Consider the following 17861-nt stretch of genomic DNA (forward strand, 5'->3'; position numbering starts at 1 on the left):
TGACTGAGCACAACCAATACCCTATGAAACAGAGAAAACACCTGGTGCCTGTAAGGTAAATTAACATAATAAAGTTCACTAGTTTTTAAAACATAAGATGTGGTTGGTATGCAAGTTTAAACACTTCCCTCCAGAAGCAGTATGAATTTTTAGTGACTACAACCTGCATATACAGTACTTGAAGCACCTGCAGCTCTAGGTACAAGTGATGTATAGTATAAGAAACTGAATTATGCAATCAGGTGCTGGCACAAATGCATTTTAAACCTGTCCTTCTATTTTGTCCTAACAGACAACCAATATATTACATTAAGGACTGGGGAAGATGCAATAAAAAAATTGGGAAGGAACAGTATTGTACGTCCTCTGTACAGACCACTCAAGCAGTTTAAGAGTTACTTCTCTCCTACTCATTTAGCCCCATCCAATCCTAACAAAGGATCAGAACAGGCAGTGCAGCCCTCCCCTCCTCCACGGAATATTTTAAGCTATCCCTATTTTATCTGCAATTACTCACTAAGAAAAGACTATGATAACTGTAGGGAGAAGCAATCTCCCAGTTCACTCCAGAAGGGCCAGAAATGACAAGACAAGTACACCTAGGGCACGTTCTACCAAAAAAGTTAGAAGAAAGCAACACATACATCAGGCCTGCTTTTGCTATCATTGCACAAAGGGCAAAAAGGTACTATAATAACTCAAGGAAAATGACTGCTGTAGAGAGAATACATTCATGAAGCCCTAACATCCCATATTCCTTGCTCTAAGCTAAACTGTCAAAGGGTTTATGAGTCTTTCATTTTAAAATGAAATTTTCAGCTTTACACTTAAACTGTGATAAGCATGAACGTTACAGGAAAAATGTCCTTAGGGAAGGAGGGAAAGAGTAGGTTCCCCAGGCAAGTTCCCAATATTTGCTCCCTGCTTTAAGTGTATGGGAACAACACTTTTCATCCACAGCCTCAGAAAACTAACCTACCCATGCAGCTATCACTCACAATTCATTGCAACTGATCAATTTAAGCAAATTCAGTCTCCAGGTTTCCTGCACTGCTTGCACTGCTACATGGGTTCAACAGATACTGCCATATTCTAGCAAAAGGGTAAGTTCTCAGCATCAGTGTTAAGATAAAAGATATTTTATTGATGTTAATGCAAAAAGGCATCAAGCATGGCTTCTTAAGGCAATAATTTCACATAGAATTGGTAAACAATTAAGATGCTCTCATCTATAATGCAGAAAAAAATAATGTAAAGAGATACCATGCTGGATAATGAAGAGCTTCTTTTAGAATGTCTCACTCCAGCAAGTGCTAGCTACTTCTCAGTTGTACCTATTTCTGTTTCTGCAATTAAGTTATAAAATGAAATGACAGCACAAATGTGTCTTTGGAAACATCTCATTATTTATCCCACCAAAAAAAAAGCAGCATATGCACAGACAACCTTCTTCCCTTTCTTGTTTCCCCGACAAGCCAGTCAAGCACTTAAAGCACACTGCTTTTCAAAGAACTCGGTGAACGACTTGCCCTGCTGATGCTGTAACATAACACTCTGTAGAGGTGTTTGGCTTTTAAAAAACAATAAATCCACCCCTACTCCAAGGTTTCAGCTTGCCTGTCATACTTCTGATGCGGATTATCGTATGCTGATACTACAACTTACAGAGCATAGCATTTCATCTCACCCCAAGAAAGTACACCAGCCAACTTGCTTCAGGTTAGAACTACTTTTTCTCTTGTTTAAAGTGATACAGCTTTAACTGCTGGGTGATACCTAAGCAGATGCTACACAAAATGCCTGTACTGAGGTAGAATGCCTTCACCCCTCATTAGACATCACAGGTCACCTTAATTAGGCAAAAAGCACGAAATCTAAACCATCACACATTAAGCCATATGAGAGCAGAAAGAAATGTACCAGAACCTCAGTTCACAGCACAGTGAACAATCCCAATGGGACACTTTGAAAACACATTGTGTCAGGGCTTCCTATAGCATGCCCTGGAAAAAATAGGCACATTCTTAAATTCCACTTCACCTCTAGAAGATTATTACTATCAGATTTCATAAAAATCACTTGTACTATTATTTATTTCTAAAAGGAAAAAACTCACAAGCTTTAAAAGAATAAATCACTTAACCATGAATAATGTGACATTCACAGTTAATCTGCCCTCTTCATGCCCATCTTTCTATCATCCTCCTAATTCTACCTGTATCACATCTTCCCTCTGGCCCCTTTCTGCACCAGCTCTCAAGTGACTTATTTCTATTTGCTATTGTGGTATAAATTGATTTCCTGCACTTGAAGCTGGTTTTTTTTTCTGAACTTATTTCCATTTTTATCAAGTTGCTCACCACCTGAGCATCTCCAAGTATAGGAATGCCTTGTACTTACTTCAGTGGACTTGAAGCCTTTAAAAGACAAAAAAAATCATTTTTTAAATAATTTAAAGGACAGGACTAAAAAATAAGACCAATTTAGCACTCTTGAACACTAAATCATGGATATGCTACCTTTACATAGTGCTAATAATTAGTAACATGAGAAATACAGAAAATGCAACAAAAGCTTAAGGTCAGAGCTAGTACTCTGTATATGAGAGTGAACAGGGCTTGGTTATGTTTTCAGCAATTCATTGCCCAGAAAGACCTGGAATGTCCAGCAATACAATAAGAAGTAGCAGTTATTAAATTACTATAGCAGCATTGTAATAAAATATAGTACTAAGCCAAATGAAGTCCCAATCCGGTAATACTGATTTAAATTATTACTTTCAGTAACTGTTGGCCAACGGCTACAGCAAGAGTAAAGGAGAGGCAGGAAGCTCGATGGTGGGCACCAGGTCACACAACAGTCCCACTTAATGCTCTATTAAACCTTCCTCCCCATAGACTTTTTGTTATAAAACTCTTCTTGAAATGTTAGTTTTATAGCAGTAGCAAAAAAAAAAAAAAACCAAAACCAAAAACAGAAACAAAAAACAACCCCCCTAAAAAAACCTACTTAACTAATTTCTATTTGTTGTGAAGTCAATGTCAATACATTTCCTCAAATGGCTCATTACTGAATAATTGTATCAGTCTAAAACGAACATGCCACTGAGTGCTGTTCACACAGCTTGACTGCCTGACTAAGCCGAAGTGCTAATGTACTAAGAAAGTAATGTATGGCACGTCTGAAGCACCTGCAAGCCTTAGTTTCTTGAAGCAAACTATGTTATCTTCAATAAAAGCAGCCTTTTTTACCTAGTTATGTGAGCATCTTCACGCACCAAAGGAATTATAGCCAATCTTGTAAGAAAAATAAATTTACAAGAAGCTATTTTACAGGTCATGCAAAGAAGAGTAGAGAATATATACCTAACAAGATATATTTAACATATAATTAATTTACCTCCTTAGTTTTCTGTTTCAGATGAGACAAACACTAGCCACGCATGGCATGGCTGCAAGTCCTTCTGAGTACAAAGTACAATGCAGTGGCATTTGTAGTAGGCATTAATACTTTGCAAAGCATATTTTTCTATAAGCTACTGTCAATCCAGTTATTTCTGGCCTCCAGTTCAAAGGCTTGTAGCTCCTTTACCCATTCTCTAGAATAAAGTATATGTGCATATGAGTCATCACTGACCAATAAACACTTCACCTACTTTCTACAGTATTAATTCTATTTCAAAAGTACTTGCCCCAGAATTACTGCTTGTACTCCACATTTATGCTCTGGAGAACATGTGTGTGGCCTCTTCAATGATTTTAACATTAATATGATTATATAAATTATTTTATTCAGATTTACTTTGGGGTTAAACTCTCAATTTAAGCTCAAGCTTCTGTTAGCAGAGGACAGCAGGCATAATGAAGAACACCAGCACATTATTAACACTAAGACACTCCATAATAGGCTTTTGTAATTGTAGCACCAATTGCCAGGTTTATTACAGACACAAATTTTATCTTGTTAGCAGCTGACACCAAATTTAAAGAAACTTGTTAACAATAAGAATAATGGAACAATATGATTAACTTTTCTGCGCAAACTGGAGAAGAAAAAGAAATTAGAGCATGAGAGTGTGCAATAGAAATATGACTCCAGCATGGCCTGGAGCATACCCTACATTGCAGCCTTTAGGTCTGTACTTAGTGGTGAAACGCAAGCAAAGCTTCAAACTACCATGTTGCTGAGATCAACACACTTCATTTTCTTTTTGATATCATTCAAAACTTTAAGCAGGCTACAAACAAATACGCAGCTGACATTGCCAAAATAGGTTACACAGCAGGAGCAACATACAAGCCTTTGAAGAAAACAGGAACCTGCAATTCCAGCAGAGCATCAACAGAAAACTTGAGATACTTGAGATGCTTTGATGCCTTGTTTTACAGTACAAGGCAATCAGCCAAAAGCTAGCTTATAAAAGGCAGGGAACATTTGCTAACCATCCAACAACTCTGATATTCAAAAACATGAGCAAACAACAGCAAAAGCAAGACACTTCATGTTTGATTCTTTTGCAAAACAGAGACACCAGACAACACTCCAGCTCCACAAAACAGCTCATACTTAATTTCCAACCACCTTCTCTCTCCTATTATTAACTATTTGGAGTTACAGAAGCAGACATCTTATTAACACATACTAAGGCAGTGTTGCTCCAGTCATAAGGTTGCACATGCAAAGCAACCTCTTAACATACAGAATTTATCATAAGACTGCAGGTAGATGTCCATTTTCTTGGCACAGCTCTACTTCTGACAACGTCCTTTATTTTACCAAGGCCTTCGGTAGCTAGCTTTTAGTCTTCTGTGTAATTCATTAGGTGAGTATGACATCCAAATAAGTTACTCAGAGTCTCTCTCCCCAGAATAGTGAAAAATAAAAATGCTTAGAATAGCACATGCAATGTCCCTTTAGCTAACCAAGGAAAAGTGTGTCAAGTTCACAAGATGGCAAACAAGCATTATTTTAATGAACACTGAAAGACATGTTGAGATCTTCAGAGCAATGGTGTTGCTGTGCATGCAGGTGTGTTTATACATATATAATCATACTAATATTACTTCTATGTAAGCTCAGAAGTATATATAACTCCCACCTCACCTATGTGGGATGAATGCATTGCAAAACTAAAGTATTTTAAGCCTCCTATAAGTATGTAGTCTACTTGTGTTCTGCTGCCTAGGCATTAAAACAAAATTTAATCCATGAAGCTCAGTGCTTATACAATCTAAGAATTAGAAAATGTCTGTCTCTAAGTGGATGTGAAAGCACTGTCTCTTCCACTGGAGGGGGAAGAATTTTAAGGAATTACATTATCTATGCTTTTGAAAATAGAAGTCTTTAAAGTAGTAAAAAACCTCATTTTCATATTGCATATAGTCAGGAAACACTGCGACGTGAATGGTTAAACTAACCATTCCTGTTGCAGAATAAGAATGCCAAGGAAATAAAAGATCATACAAATACTATGCTAGATTTAAAACGTTAAAGAAAGAGACACTTTCCAAAATACCTGTCAGATATCTGCAAACAACTTGGCAAACTCGTAATTAGAAAACATACCCAAGGCTACTGGCACCTAGAGATACACAAAGCGGCATTACATGTACAAGCAGGTCAACTCAAACAGTTTCAGGGATGTCATTCTTTTGATCAAGACCCAGACCTGTGGTGCACCTCACTGAATGTAAGTAAGGAAGAAATCCAAACTCTTACTTAACCCCAAATCATTTGCCATGTACTTTCAGGCCTCTTGGTTTTTAACAATTAGAAATGAAGCACACGGGTAATTTGTTTGGGCACAAAGTTTCTTCCAGACCATGCTTCCCAAACTTGGCCAGTTTATTTTTGCAAAGGTAACCTAAAATGTATTTGCTGGAGTTTAATCTGGTTCCTTGGATATATTCTGATCTGTAAGTATTTAAGTCATGCTCTCCCCAGCATTACTGTTTCTAGAATCTCGCTTTTCTCTAGCATAATTATTGGTAACAGCTCTGAATGAATGACAGAAGCTCAACTCAAAGGCATAACAGATTAACATATATGCAATATTTTTATAGATAAAAATTGAAAACAACAAAAAACAAAAACCCCAAAACACCTCATTTACCAACAACTATGTTTTCCTGTTCAACAGTTTCCGAAGTGCGATCTTAAGACATGACTTCCATTAAATGAACTCTGATTTACATCTCCAGTGTTTCCACTGTATACCGTCATTTCATTAGTCTGTGTATCTGGCAAAGATGTCTGTTCCTTAAATGTAAAATGTACTAACGGCTGCAAAGCACAAGCTTGTCCTACAATGGCACTGGAGGCTATCATCTCAAACGACCAAGTTTCTAATTTACTAGCTGCCACTGACTGTAGAAAAACTGTAACTAGTATCAGCACACAGGTGACTGGAAACAAAGTCAAGAACATTAAGGTATAATAAACTGTGCTCAAAGGTTGACCAAAGAGGGACTACCAAAACTGTAAGATAACTTGGCAAGAAAAGATCAAGTGATAAAAGGTCTGAGCACTCAAAAAGGAAGCCAGTTCACACGCAAACCAACTACAGACTTTTCCACATATAAGCAATGCACCAGAGATCTAAAAATAAAGTTAGGCATAGGATGGTTTAAAGGTCTGTAATTCCAAAGGTTAAAGCCACAATCGTTATGATTATAATGAATATTCTACTTCTGACAGCCGTCACAAAGCTACAGGAAAAACTCAGGATCTCAACAACAGCCCAAGGCCTACCAAGGATTCACAATCTGGGGAGAGAATGCACAGCTGTATATATATATATACACACATACACATATATATATGTGTATATATACACACACACAAGAGTATGGTAGAAGCCAACCTACCTGTTACTCCATCCTAGCAAGCTTTAGAGATTGAGAGGGTTAACAACCCCTCTCATCCTAATTCCTCTTCAGTGTTAGTTGTGATCAGTCACACCACATCAACAATGTAATACTTTGGAACACGGACAATAGCTTTCCATGCCTTACATGAAATCCCTAGCATAATTCTGTATAGCAGCTGTACTTTGTTCATTGGTCTGCTTTGTAATGAGAGTACTTTTTAAGAATATCTCATTAAAGTCAATCCAATGATTTTTTGATGCAGCTTTTAGTACATCACAAGCTACAGAGACATTTACAGCAGTGAAATACAAACAGCATTTCATCAACATAAACTACAAGTTCTTGTCCTACTGGATTGTGAAGTATTCACATGATTTGCTCTTCATTTAAGTCTAGTTGCAAAAAAATTACCTCATGACAGGGTTTTTACAAGTAGATCAGTCTGTTGCTATAATTTCAGGATGCTTAAAAAATGAATTTGTGAAACTCGACACATATAGCACCACCAAACCCCATTTGTGCTTAATATTTACCTCTTGGAAAGTACTCTTACTTTGGGGAACTAGAATTAAATGACACCTGACTACTTGTACAACACACTATCAAAAATTTTGACTACATGTACCAACATCTAAGAAAGGGGAAGGGAAAATGTGTTGGCAAAAAAAAAAAAAACAACACATTTTAGTTTCATGTCATCCTAGATTTTCCACATAATACCTACTTGACATACCTGACTCTTACTTGGAAAAAGAGTTAGAATAAGATGTATAGGAGTCTTTGGTGCAGTTTCAAGAAGTGTTCACTGCAATGACAACAAATTCAAGCTGTCATAATGAAACAGTGCAATGCAGTATCAACTATATGCTAAGAAAGTAGCACCAGAGATTAAGCGATCAATGACAGGAAGGCTGTTCTTGCTAAAATTCAGAAGGTTATCAGGTTCTGCCTTGAGCTATGAAGATCTGTATCCCCTTTATAAGTTAGCAGATTACGAACAATTTCCTCCTTTTGAGTGTGTATGAAATATTGAGACAGAGTTAATTTCAAAGGAACCCACAGGCTAGCTGCATGCTACATAAGTGCTTGGGGACAGCTTCTCAAGTAACATGAAATTTTATTTAGTCATCAAACAATACAAAACACCTGTGAAAGCATTTGAGTCTGGAATGAAGCTAAAGATGAAAGATGATTCATCTACAAGATAAAATGTACAGCACTAATGAAAGAAGCTCTCAACCAACCACCTACACACTCAAGTAATGCACTGAGCCTGTACATACACTAATCAGGTTTATATTTAGCTTGTGATCTTATACTATCTAAAATCAGTAATTATAATACAGTTAACCACATTAAATCCATTCCAGTTCATTTAAAACTCCCATATTTCAGACCAATGCATGCAGGCACAGAGAATAAACATTCCTTAGATGAGGCACGGGGAAAGCTGGGGGCCTCCAAAGATGATCATTGCGACATCAAATGTGTTAGAAACAAATACACTTGTGATCATGGAGAGCAACTATAACACACTGAAGAATACCAAGGTGTTACCAGCAGCATGAAAATGTTAAAGCAAGCTTTGCTAGTAGAGTTGAAGACAAGGATCTGTTCCAGACCTTATCTGGAGTTCCAGAGGACATCACCTGAAACAAACACATAGTACTAGAGAAAGGAATCAACAAATATTCCACCACAAGGCAGAAACTATGCAGAAAATAAGCTGTGTGAAGGATGAAGATTTGTAAAATCTTTCAGCAGGGAAAAGGCTGAAACAGCATAGCTCCCAAGTGAGCCTTTTTCTGAGCACTACTCACAAACTGCTAACAAGTTCTTCTCCAAATTCAAATATATATAGGTAATAGTCCTAAACATTCTTTCAAGCTTTAGGTTTGATATTTATCCCATGAACAGACTACAGACCAAGCCTCAACAGCTATGCTTGCGCAGCAATAACTAAATCTGGAGATCAATAACCTCCACAGACTCTACAGAGTGAAAGGAAAGCTGCAGGCTACTACAGAAGGTCAGTCAGGGCCTCTCCAGCAGCAAGCCTGCACAGACCATGCAGACTTCGTGAATGCCATCTTACATTAATCTGCAGTACAGCAGATAGCGTGGCCTCCACTACAACCAGCAAAATCACTGTAATCGTGACCACACTACAAGCATGCATACACTGAGTCTGCCTGGAGATTATTTTAAACAACAGACGTACCACTCCATTATCATACAAACCTTTTCAGAAATCATGACCATAGAAACTTTCTGCAATTTAGAAGATTATAAGTTTGATTGCACCAATACTCAGATACGTGAAAGACGCAAAATGAAGTTGAGCAGTATCTTGAAGCACTTCTGCTGAAGGGATATGAATGAGCAAAGGTTGTTACTGAAACTGAAAGCTTAGCTGTTAGGGATTAAAACTAGAAAATAAAATCTTAGTATTGTGTTCAAAGTGCCCAGTAAAAGTAACTAACTGAGAGGAAAGCCAAGGATCAGAGTCAACAAGATGACAACTAACTCTGCTTCTGGGACTTTAAAACTGGTCAGTTTTACAAGCAATCAGAAGTAGTTTCTATGAGTAATCAAATGCAGACAAGATAGCAGAAGCAATGAAGGTGGTATTAAAACTTTTTTTTTTTTTACCTAAATATCTGAGAGTTTCATATGCAGTTATCCTTGCCAAGCTCAGTCTGACAGCTTCTTAGCCAAGTACAAAGAGCTTCAGTCACTTTAGGGAAGCAGAGCCTGTGCTTCCCCCAGACTTCACAGAAAAGTAGTATTTGTTCCAGCTGTGCTGAGCCCTCTTGCACTGACCTTCCCCCAGAAGACCCAGTCATCAACCAAGAAAGCTACACGCAAAATTAACTCATGTAACATCTCACTTCAGGTAGCTTTCCTCCAGTGGGAGTACAAATAAGGAACAGCTAGGCTTTTTATTTTATTCTTGAAATGTAAACAGCATTCAAGTCAAGCACTATAGAGAAACTATAATCCATAATTATACTTCATTTCACATAATAATGACTTAGAGTATAAAGTTTCACAGTATACCTACTACTAGATAGAAAAATATTTAAGAAAATTTTGAACCACTGGAGAAAACCCTTAATTCATCAATTCAACAACGCACAAGATAACCAAACTATGTTTAAAAAGTCCTCAAACTAAATGTCTATCACACATGCACACACAAACAAGACTGAGAGATAGGTGGGGACGTGGATGAAGTGCGCTAGGTGAAGGCCACTTACACAGCCAAGCAGTATTTCCAGTAATCAAACATAACATAATTTTTCTGCAAGTGCCAAGGATTTAGCAGGACTCCAATAATCAAATTGACACTGTAATTGGAATAATTTAGACTTCCAAAAATAGTTATAGATTAATTAGGAGTAACTTCTGGAGTTGAAAAGACCACACACAGCATTTCATATATATATCCAGACATAAAGGAAATTCTGCTTTCCTTTAATCTTTGGTTAACTGAAACATAAAAATCAAGACAGAAACTGCACACTCTTCAGCGACTCAAATATCCCTTCAAAATTGGAAGATGCAAGTAATACAAAGATAAATACACACCTCAGGTAGCACACAAAGTCCTACATTTTGGGGCTTTTGTTTTGTTTACAGCAAGTCGTAAAAATTTTTGTTCTCAATTCTTGGAAAATAGGTTTGTTAAACTCTTGCCTTCCAATGGAAAGATAATAGGATGGTGAAAGATTTGCACTTTTAAGTTAATTTTAGGACTATTTCAGTGTCATCTTAAATTACTGAAACAAAACTGGACAAAATTAAACTTTTCAAATATTATAATGAAAGTATAATGAAGTTGGAGTTCCATCAGTTGCTGCAATACAATTATGAACTATCAGGAATACTCCCGTAAGTCAAATATTTTCTTACCAATTCACTTTTCCAGAATTAAGAACTATTGATCTTAATAGTGAGAACTATTCATCCCTTCAGACTGCTGTTGGTGTTACTCATTCCTCATCTTTCAATTACTACAATAGAATTTAACCAAATCAGTTGCTTACTGAGGTTAACAGATATTGTTTGATGCTTTTTGTCATTTATTGCCCCCCAAAAAAGTTCTTCACAGATCTTCAGTAAATGCCTCCACAATACTAGAGAGGAAGAGACAAAGTCAGGCATTTGCTGAAATCAAACTGGGTGAAGTTAACATCAGTTTTAATACTTCCAGTAAAGCCTTGCATTGGCATTACCTGACAGTAATTCCCTCTGATATTTCACTTTTTGGAAAGCAGAAAGGTAACAGGTTTCCAGAACCAGGAACTCTCTCCTCCCACCTCACATTTAATACTTCATTCTCCCACACTTTTACATGGAGCACAGTGCTCTTTTAACTGAAGCCAAGGAGCTCAGCTTCCTGGGTGCGCTGGTTCTTCACAAACATATCACCACACACAGCCTGCTGTAACACAGAGCCTGCAGCATCCTGGTAACTCCAGGTTGCAAACATGGACCATAAAGAACCAACAGCTTATAGTAAGAAAGCCCTCAAGACAGCAGGTTCTCACACAGCACTTTCTTCTTTCCCTTCCCCTTAACACATTCTAGTATCACTTCTAGTACAGAGTGCTTTATCTGGAAGCAAGACACTGCCATGCACCAATTTCAACAAGTCACTAAAAGACTTGTTCAAATGCAAGGCCTGAATCTGAACAGAGGAAAAAAAACACCATGACTTAGTGCGCACCCTGCTGCTTTATCAGTTCTTCTCAAATGACCATGACAGCTGAAGCAGAGACCCTGCTAAGTCAAAGTCCCCTCCTTCTGAGAAGAAGCTGTTCTTGTGACAAGACAGCTGTTCTGTCTGAACAAGACAGTTCAGCCCACCTGACAACTCACGACTAGTAAGATGTTTCTGTTTCTCCCCAGCAACTCTTCCCTTCTTCTTCCAGCACTCCACTCATCCAACTCTTCTGATGAGAGTCATCTCCACATGCTTGCAGAATACTCCCTTTTTTCCGCTGGATTTTTGTGGTTATTGAGTTGCCATGGTGGGAGATAAGACAGTTGTCACTGTCAAAGGAGAAGGCAAGAGGGAGATCTCCCTCTTCAGCAGCAGCAGCAGCAAGCTGCTCGGTCAGCTTAGTCCGTTCATACTGATGAGTCCAGGTGACAGAACAGAAGCACACACAGACCTCTGCTACCTTGTCTTGCCCCAGTCTAAAAAGGCTTGTATCACCTCCAGATGAGTGCTATCACAGGCACTAATAGCTCTGATGACACCAGCCCAATCGCTTGATACTACCTAAAGTCCTATGAATTTTCATCACACAATTTGCCAAAGCAATTGACATTCTCACAATCATCTCTGAACTGGAGAAGAAAGCAAAGAGTCAAAGTAATACCAGACATACATACATAAAGCCCTCCCCACACTACATATATTACAGTCTTTTCCCACCATTATAATCCCATTTTCCAGCAAACAAAAAAGGTGACTTTAAAGTTAACTCAGCAATATGAAGTAGCGACATCTCAGCCTAACATCCACTACAATTCTTCACTACAGAAGCCCACAGATCCTGGCATCTCCTTAAAAAGGAATAAAAAGATAGTAATGAGGTCTTGCTGATGAAGGCTGTTCACTCCAAAAGACTTGAAATTACCTGCAGAGGACGAGCAACCATGTCCTGGACAGCAAGCACCTCCTGGGGTGACAGAATCCTCTTACCAAATCATTTCACCCTACATTCCCTCTGCCCACATAAGACAAGTATTAAAGCCAGTTTTGCTTCAGAATTCCTCTATGTGCCATTTCATCTTATTTGAAAAGAGACTAGCATGAAATTGGCAAAATTCTTCAAGTAAAAAGGAAACTAACTCCCTGCAGAAGCTACAAGGGTGTATAACTGTACATTAATAAGGACACCTAGTCTATTGAAGAAATTACTAACAATAAAAATACAGAACTGATAGCTTCCTCAAGTTTTGTTCATATTTCCAAGTACTTGCTTATGCTCTTTGAGCTTAACTGTAAGGAGAAATAAACAAAAGCAGCAGCTTTTAATAAGTGTTCAGTATGCAGTTTCTCTTTTCTGATATTTATGTATCAAGTGTCTTACTTTCCAACAGTTCCTATACTATTGTTCAAGGTTCTGACAGTCTATTTTCTTGTCTTAAACTGCATTAAAAAATGATGCAGAGACATAAGAAAAACAAACAAGAGACTAGGAGAAAAGAAAAAGCAAAAGAAGCATTTAGGAAGAATTTTAATTAAATGATTACTAACCTAACAGGAAAAAAAACCTTATAATTGATTAAACATTTTTATGGAAAGCTGCCTTTGAGTGCAGTAAAAAAAAAAAAAAAGAAAAAAGAAATGCAATAGGGGAAGGAGAAAAGGGAAAACAGAGAGTGACTTTAAAAAAAAGCTCATAAGAAATCTGTATGCAGTCTTACAAACCAAGTGATGACTGGCTTCCTAAGGTCTCATTTACTATTAACTTTGGTTTTAGAAGTAAAGGCATTGAAAGCTACTTGCGCTTAGCTTGCAAGATTCTCTGTCGAAAGGACAATGAGCAAAAAGAGTAAACTTAAAATGCCCTACAAACAGCTGATTTTTTTCTGCCTTATTAATGACAAAATATGAAGGCATCCTAATTTTTCACTCACTCTGTTCTAAACGTCCACCAGAAACTCTCAGTGCCACTAAACCACAGATTTTCTAAGGTATCCAAGGGGATACTTTCTTCTTTCCACTACCAGTGTGTGAGCCTATAGTTAAAAGCAGGAAGACTAAGAGTATTTTCCCAAATTCTTAACACAGTGTAGCCCTGTTATGATAAATGACTAAAACAGATGTCCCTGCTTCTTTTTCTGTCAAAGGTTGTCCCAGCACCTCATAAGAAACAGTACAATTGCTAGTGATGCAGTCTTGTCTCACTAACTCTAAGCTTCTCTAGATTTTAATAAGGATTCTTACTGATTCCTGTAGCACTACTCCAACGAAGAAGTCTCACATCCACACTTTCTTCTCTACCCTGTTCCCATTTATAACCACATTAGATGCTTTTCCAACTCCTAGGTCACTACATTTGGTGATGTCATCCTCCCTCTGAATTTCTTCAGCTGGTTTGCTTTCTCTTATGCAGGAAGTTTTATTCTCCCAATGATGCACTTGCTTTCCTTGTCTTCTCTCACACGCTACAGGTAAGTAAAAGACAACTCTTCATTTTGGGATACCAGGTAACGTCCAACTCTATTCCCGCCCCCTTCCCCCCCGCCCCGAGAGTATCTTCGCACATCTTCCCCACGCTCAGAAACTACCCGGAAGAGTTCTCATTGATCCTCTGTTCAGTCATCGATTAAAAAAAAGGAAAGGATGGTTCAGGTGCTGCGACTATCGCATTCTACGTCCATCAACATTATCGCGTTTCCCAGCATAGCCCAGATCTGCTTTGCTTCAACTGCTATCTCCTGCCTTCAACAAACGCCTTGCTGCCAGCGCGGCTTTGCACTCCGGTACTGCACAAACGCATCACAAAGCACAGCCTGCCGTAACGCGGAGCCCGCAGCATCCCGTCAACATGGGAAGGAACGCAAACCACACACCACCCACCCACAGAGAGTTACATGTTGCTTTTCTGTAAAAGCAGAGGTCACAGGCAGAAAGAACCACTGCGGGCCGCAAACCGCCTCACCGAAGCTAGCAAACAGAGGGCCAGCCCCGACCCCTGTCCCTGTGAGGCACGCGGGAGCCGAGTGCGCACTTCCCCCCCCCCTGCCGCTGCCGGCGGACAGCGAAGCCCGGCCGCGCCAGGCCCCTACCCCGGGGAGCCTCGGGGCGGGCAGGGCCCCGCCTGCGCCACCAGCGGCCGCTTCTTCCGCCTCCCACAGCCGCCGCCGTCAGCCTGCTCTAAGCCGCCTGCAGCAACCAGCAAGCATCTTCACACGGCCGCGGCGGCCGGCGCTGGCTCACAAGCCAGTCCGTCCGCCCCGGCCCAGGCACCGCGGCTCCCAGCCCGTGGCGGGGCGCCCCTTCGTGCTTGTGCCCTCCAAGCTGCCTGCCTCCCACCTTGCCCCGCGCCGCCAGGCGATCCCTCGCAACGCAAGGCCGAAGGCGGCCAAACCCGCCGCGCCCTTACCCGCTCCTTGCCCCGCCAGAGCCAGCGCTCCCGACCCCCAGCTCCGTTCTTATCCCGCTGACAGCGTCCCGGCAGCCCATGGCGGGACGGCCCCGCCCGCCCTCGTCTCCCGGGCAACGCAGCCCCCGTGGCCCCGCCCCTAGCCCCGCCCCTCCCCGCGCCCCACCTGACTCCTCCGCTCCTGCCGCCGCCGCCGCCACAGCTCCTCCAGCACCGGTGCGCGCGTGGGCGGTGGGCAGTATGACGTATACACCAACAACCAATGGGAGCCGCCGCCTGGCCGAGGGGGGGCGGGGGAAATCCCTGTGGGTGGGGGCGTGGCTTCCCCTGGGCACGCACCGCCCCCGGCGGCCCGGGCAGCGTCTCCGTGTGGAGCCATGCCTGTCAGCGGGCGGGCCGGGTGCGCCACACGTAACGGTTCAGAGACACCGCCCCCTTCCTCACCCCCGCTTTAACGCCAGTGTTAAAAACGCCCGTGACGCCCGTGTCCCATCATTGGCTCCCAGCACGCCCGCCGGCGCCAGTGCTGCCGGAGCTCAAACCTGGTGCTGCCTGGTGGCTGCAAGCCGCTTCCCGAGTTGCGCTTTGCCCCGTTACTCGACTCGCGACAAAGGGCTCAGGATATGACCGGCTTTGCAACCAGAGGGGAGTTTCACAGATTCATAGGACGGTTTGGGTTGGGAGGGACCTTACAGCTCATCCAGTTCCAACCCCCTGCCATGGGCAGCGACACCTTCCACTAGACCAGGGTGCTCCAAGCCCTGTCCAACCTGGCCTTGAACACTGCCAGGGATGGGGCAGCCACAGCTTCTCTGGGCAACCTGTGTGTCGTGGTTTGGAGGAGGTATCGCTCGGTGCTTGGTCAGTCTGGGGCAGGGGCGAGTTAACAAGCTGTCTGGCTGGGGTTAAACCACGACACTGTGCCAGGACCTCACCACCCTCACAGGGAAGAGCTGCTTCCTTATATCTGACCTGAAGGGTTTGTGCTCTTTGCTGCAAGTAAATTCTCAGAGCCGCAGAGCCAGGCTTTGGTGCTCAGCTGAGGCGCCTGGAAGAAAGGAGTGCCCTGAATGCCACTTGATCAGACGCCCTGTCAGCGTTGGTTCATGTGTGCAAATAAATTAATAACATGCCCTGGCTCCACCTCAGTGCTCTCACCCTCACCGGGAATTCACCTCACACAGCCAGGGCCCTTACTGACTTTTGTGAACGTGGCAGCAACACGTTACCCATGATGCTAACAAGCACACATTCCATATATTGAAACATGCTGACATTTGCCATAACCTTCCCCATTCTTGAAATCAGACCTTAGCATGACCTTACCTCAGCATATCCCTCCCACATCTTTAGGCCTCTGGCTGCTGCTTTGGCCTCCTATTCCCTGATCCTTGCTGCCTCTCCTGGGAAGGACTTGGTTCAGCTCTGTGGTTGTGTTCCAGTTACCATCCCCGGGTCCACTGGCTACCTCAGTGGCACATTGGATTTGCAACACTTAAGCCAGGCTGCCTGCAAGGATTACACGGATGGACAGAGCCAGACCTTGGGAATGCTTCAGACAGCAGGATCCCAGGACCCACCTGCCAAAGTAAGTTTAAATACACATGAGGTAACAGCAGTCTTTTGCAATTATAAACTTCAATCTGCCTGTATACCCTGCTTCTCATACTCTTTCCCATGGCATCTACTTATTGCCATGTTTCTTTCAGGCCCCTCTTAGGTACTGGAAGACTGTTTTAAGGTGTCCCAAGAGCCTTCTCTTCTCCAGGCTGAACAAGTCCAACTCTCTCAGCCTTTCCTCATAAGAGAAGTGCTCCAGCTCTCTGATCACTTTTTTTAGCCCTCCTCTGGACTCACTCCAACAGGCCCACATCTTTCCTGTGCTGAGGACTCTAGGACTGAGTACTCTGGGTGGGGTCTCGAGAGTGGAGAGAGGGAGAGAATCACCTCCCTTGACCTGCCGGTCACACTTCTTCAGATGCACCCTAGGTTGGCTTTCTGGGCTGTGAGCACACACTGAAGCTGGCTCATGTTCACTTTCTCATGGTCCAACACCCCCAAGTCCTTCTCCGCAGGGCTGCTCTGAATCTCTTCTCTGCCCAACCTGTAGCTGTGCCTGGGATTGCTCTGACCCAGGTGTAGGACCTTGCACGTGCCATGGTTAAACTTCATAAGGCTGGCATCAGCCCACCTCACAAGTGTGTCAAGGTCCCTCTGGATGGCATCCCTTCCCTCCAGCGTGTTGACTGCACCATACAGCTTGGTGTCATCAGCAATCTTGCTGCACTCAATTCCACTGTCTATGTTGCCAACGTTAATTCAGGCGGGCTTAACCCTACTTTCAAGCCAGATTTTTTTTAAAGTCCTGGAGAACATGGTAGGATTTGATCCAGCCTATTCCTGCTGGCACTTCATCTACTGAAGAAGAAAGTGAACCAAGATTCCCAACCCTGGGCTCAGGGAGTCCTCGATCTGAAGCAAACTCCCTAATGCTCTCATGAAGCCACTCTACTTCCTGCAGCTGAGAAGAAAGGGAAGTCTCTTTTACCTCTGAACCAGGGTTTCCTGTTTACCAAAAAGAAGAGGTAGAGCTGTTTGACCTTTCTTTCAGATCTTCCACCTGCCAAAGAAAGACTACAAGCATGTGTCCATCCTCAGTGCTGGCAGTGGCAGGAAGACAGGTTTCTTCTGGCTTTTCCCATGAAACTCCTGCCTGCCAATAACTCCAAGGCTCTTTGCTGGTCCTTTTGCTGCTGCCTGGTTTTCCTCACCAGCAGATGTATGGCAGAGCCAACATGATGCTTAACATTTACACATTGTCTATGGTATTCTCAAGGAGACCAGTGAAATGAAGCAGCTCATA

General features: G+C 41.9%; 1 protein-coding gene across 2 annotated transcripts in view; it reads right to left on the reverse strand.

Moving 5' to 3' along the window:
• Nucleotides 1-15136, reverse strand: part of LYST (lysosomal trafficking regulator) — an 87438-nt gene extending 72302 nt beyond the window's left edge. The window contains exon 1 of one of the 2 annotated variants that reach the window (XM_061365696.1): nt 14999-15136. The gene's annotated coding sequence lies outside the window, so the exon portion shown is untranslated. The remainder of the gene's footprint in view (nt 1-14998) is intronic. The other variant, XM_061365701.1, reaches the window with a different exon arrangement.
• Nucleotides 15137-17861: the final 2725 nt, after the last annotated feature.

This window comes from Neopsephotus bourkii, unplaced genomic scaffold (assembly GCF_033783945.1).
Source record: "Neopsephotus bourkii isolate Nb327-2 ecotype Australia unplaced genomic scaffold, CSIRO-AGI_Nbou_v1 NB_1292, whole genome shotgun sequence".
Taxonomy (NCBI): Eukaryota; Metazoa; Chordata; class Aves; order Psittaciformes; family Psittacidae; genus Neopsephotus; species Neopsephotus bourkii.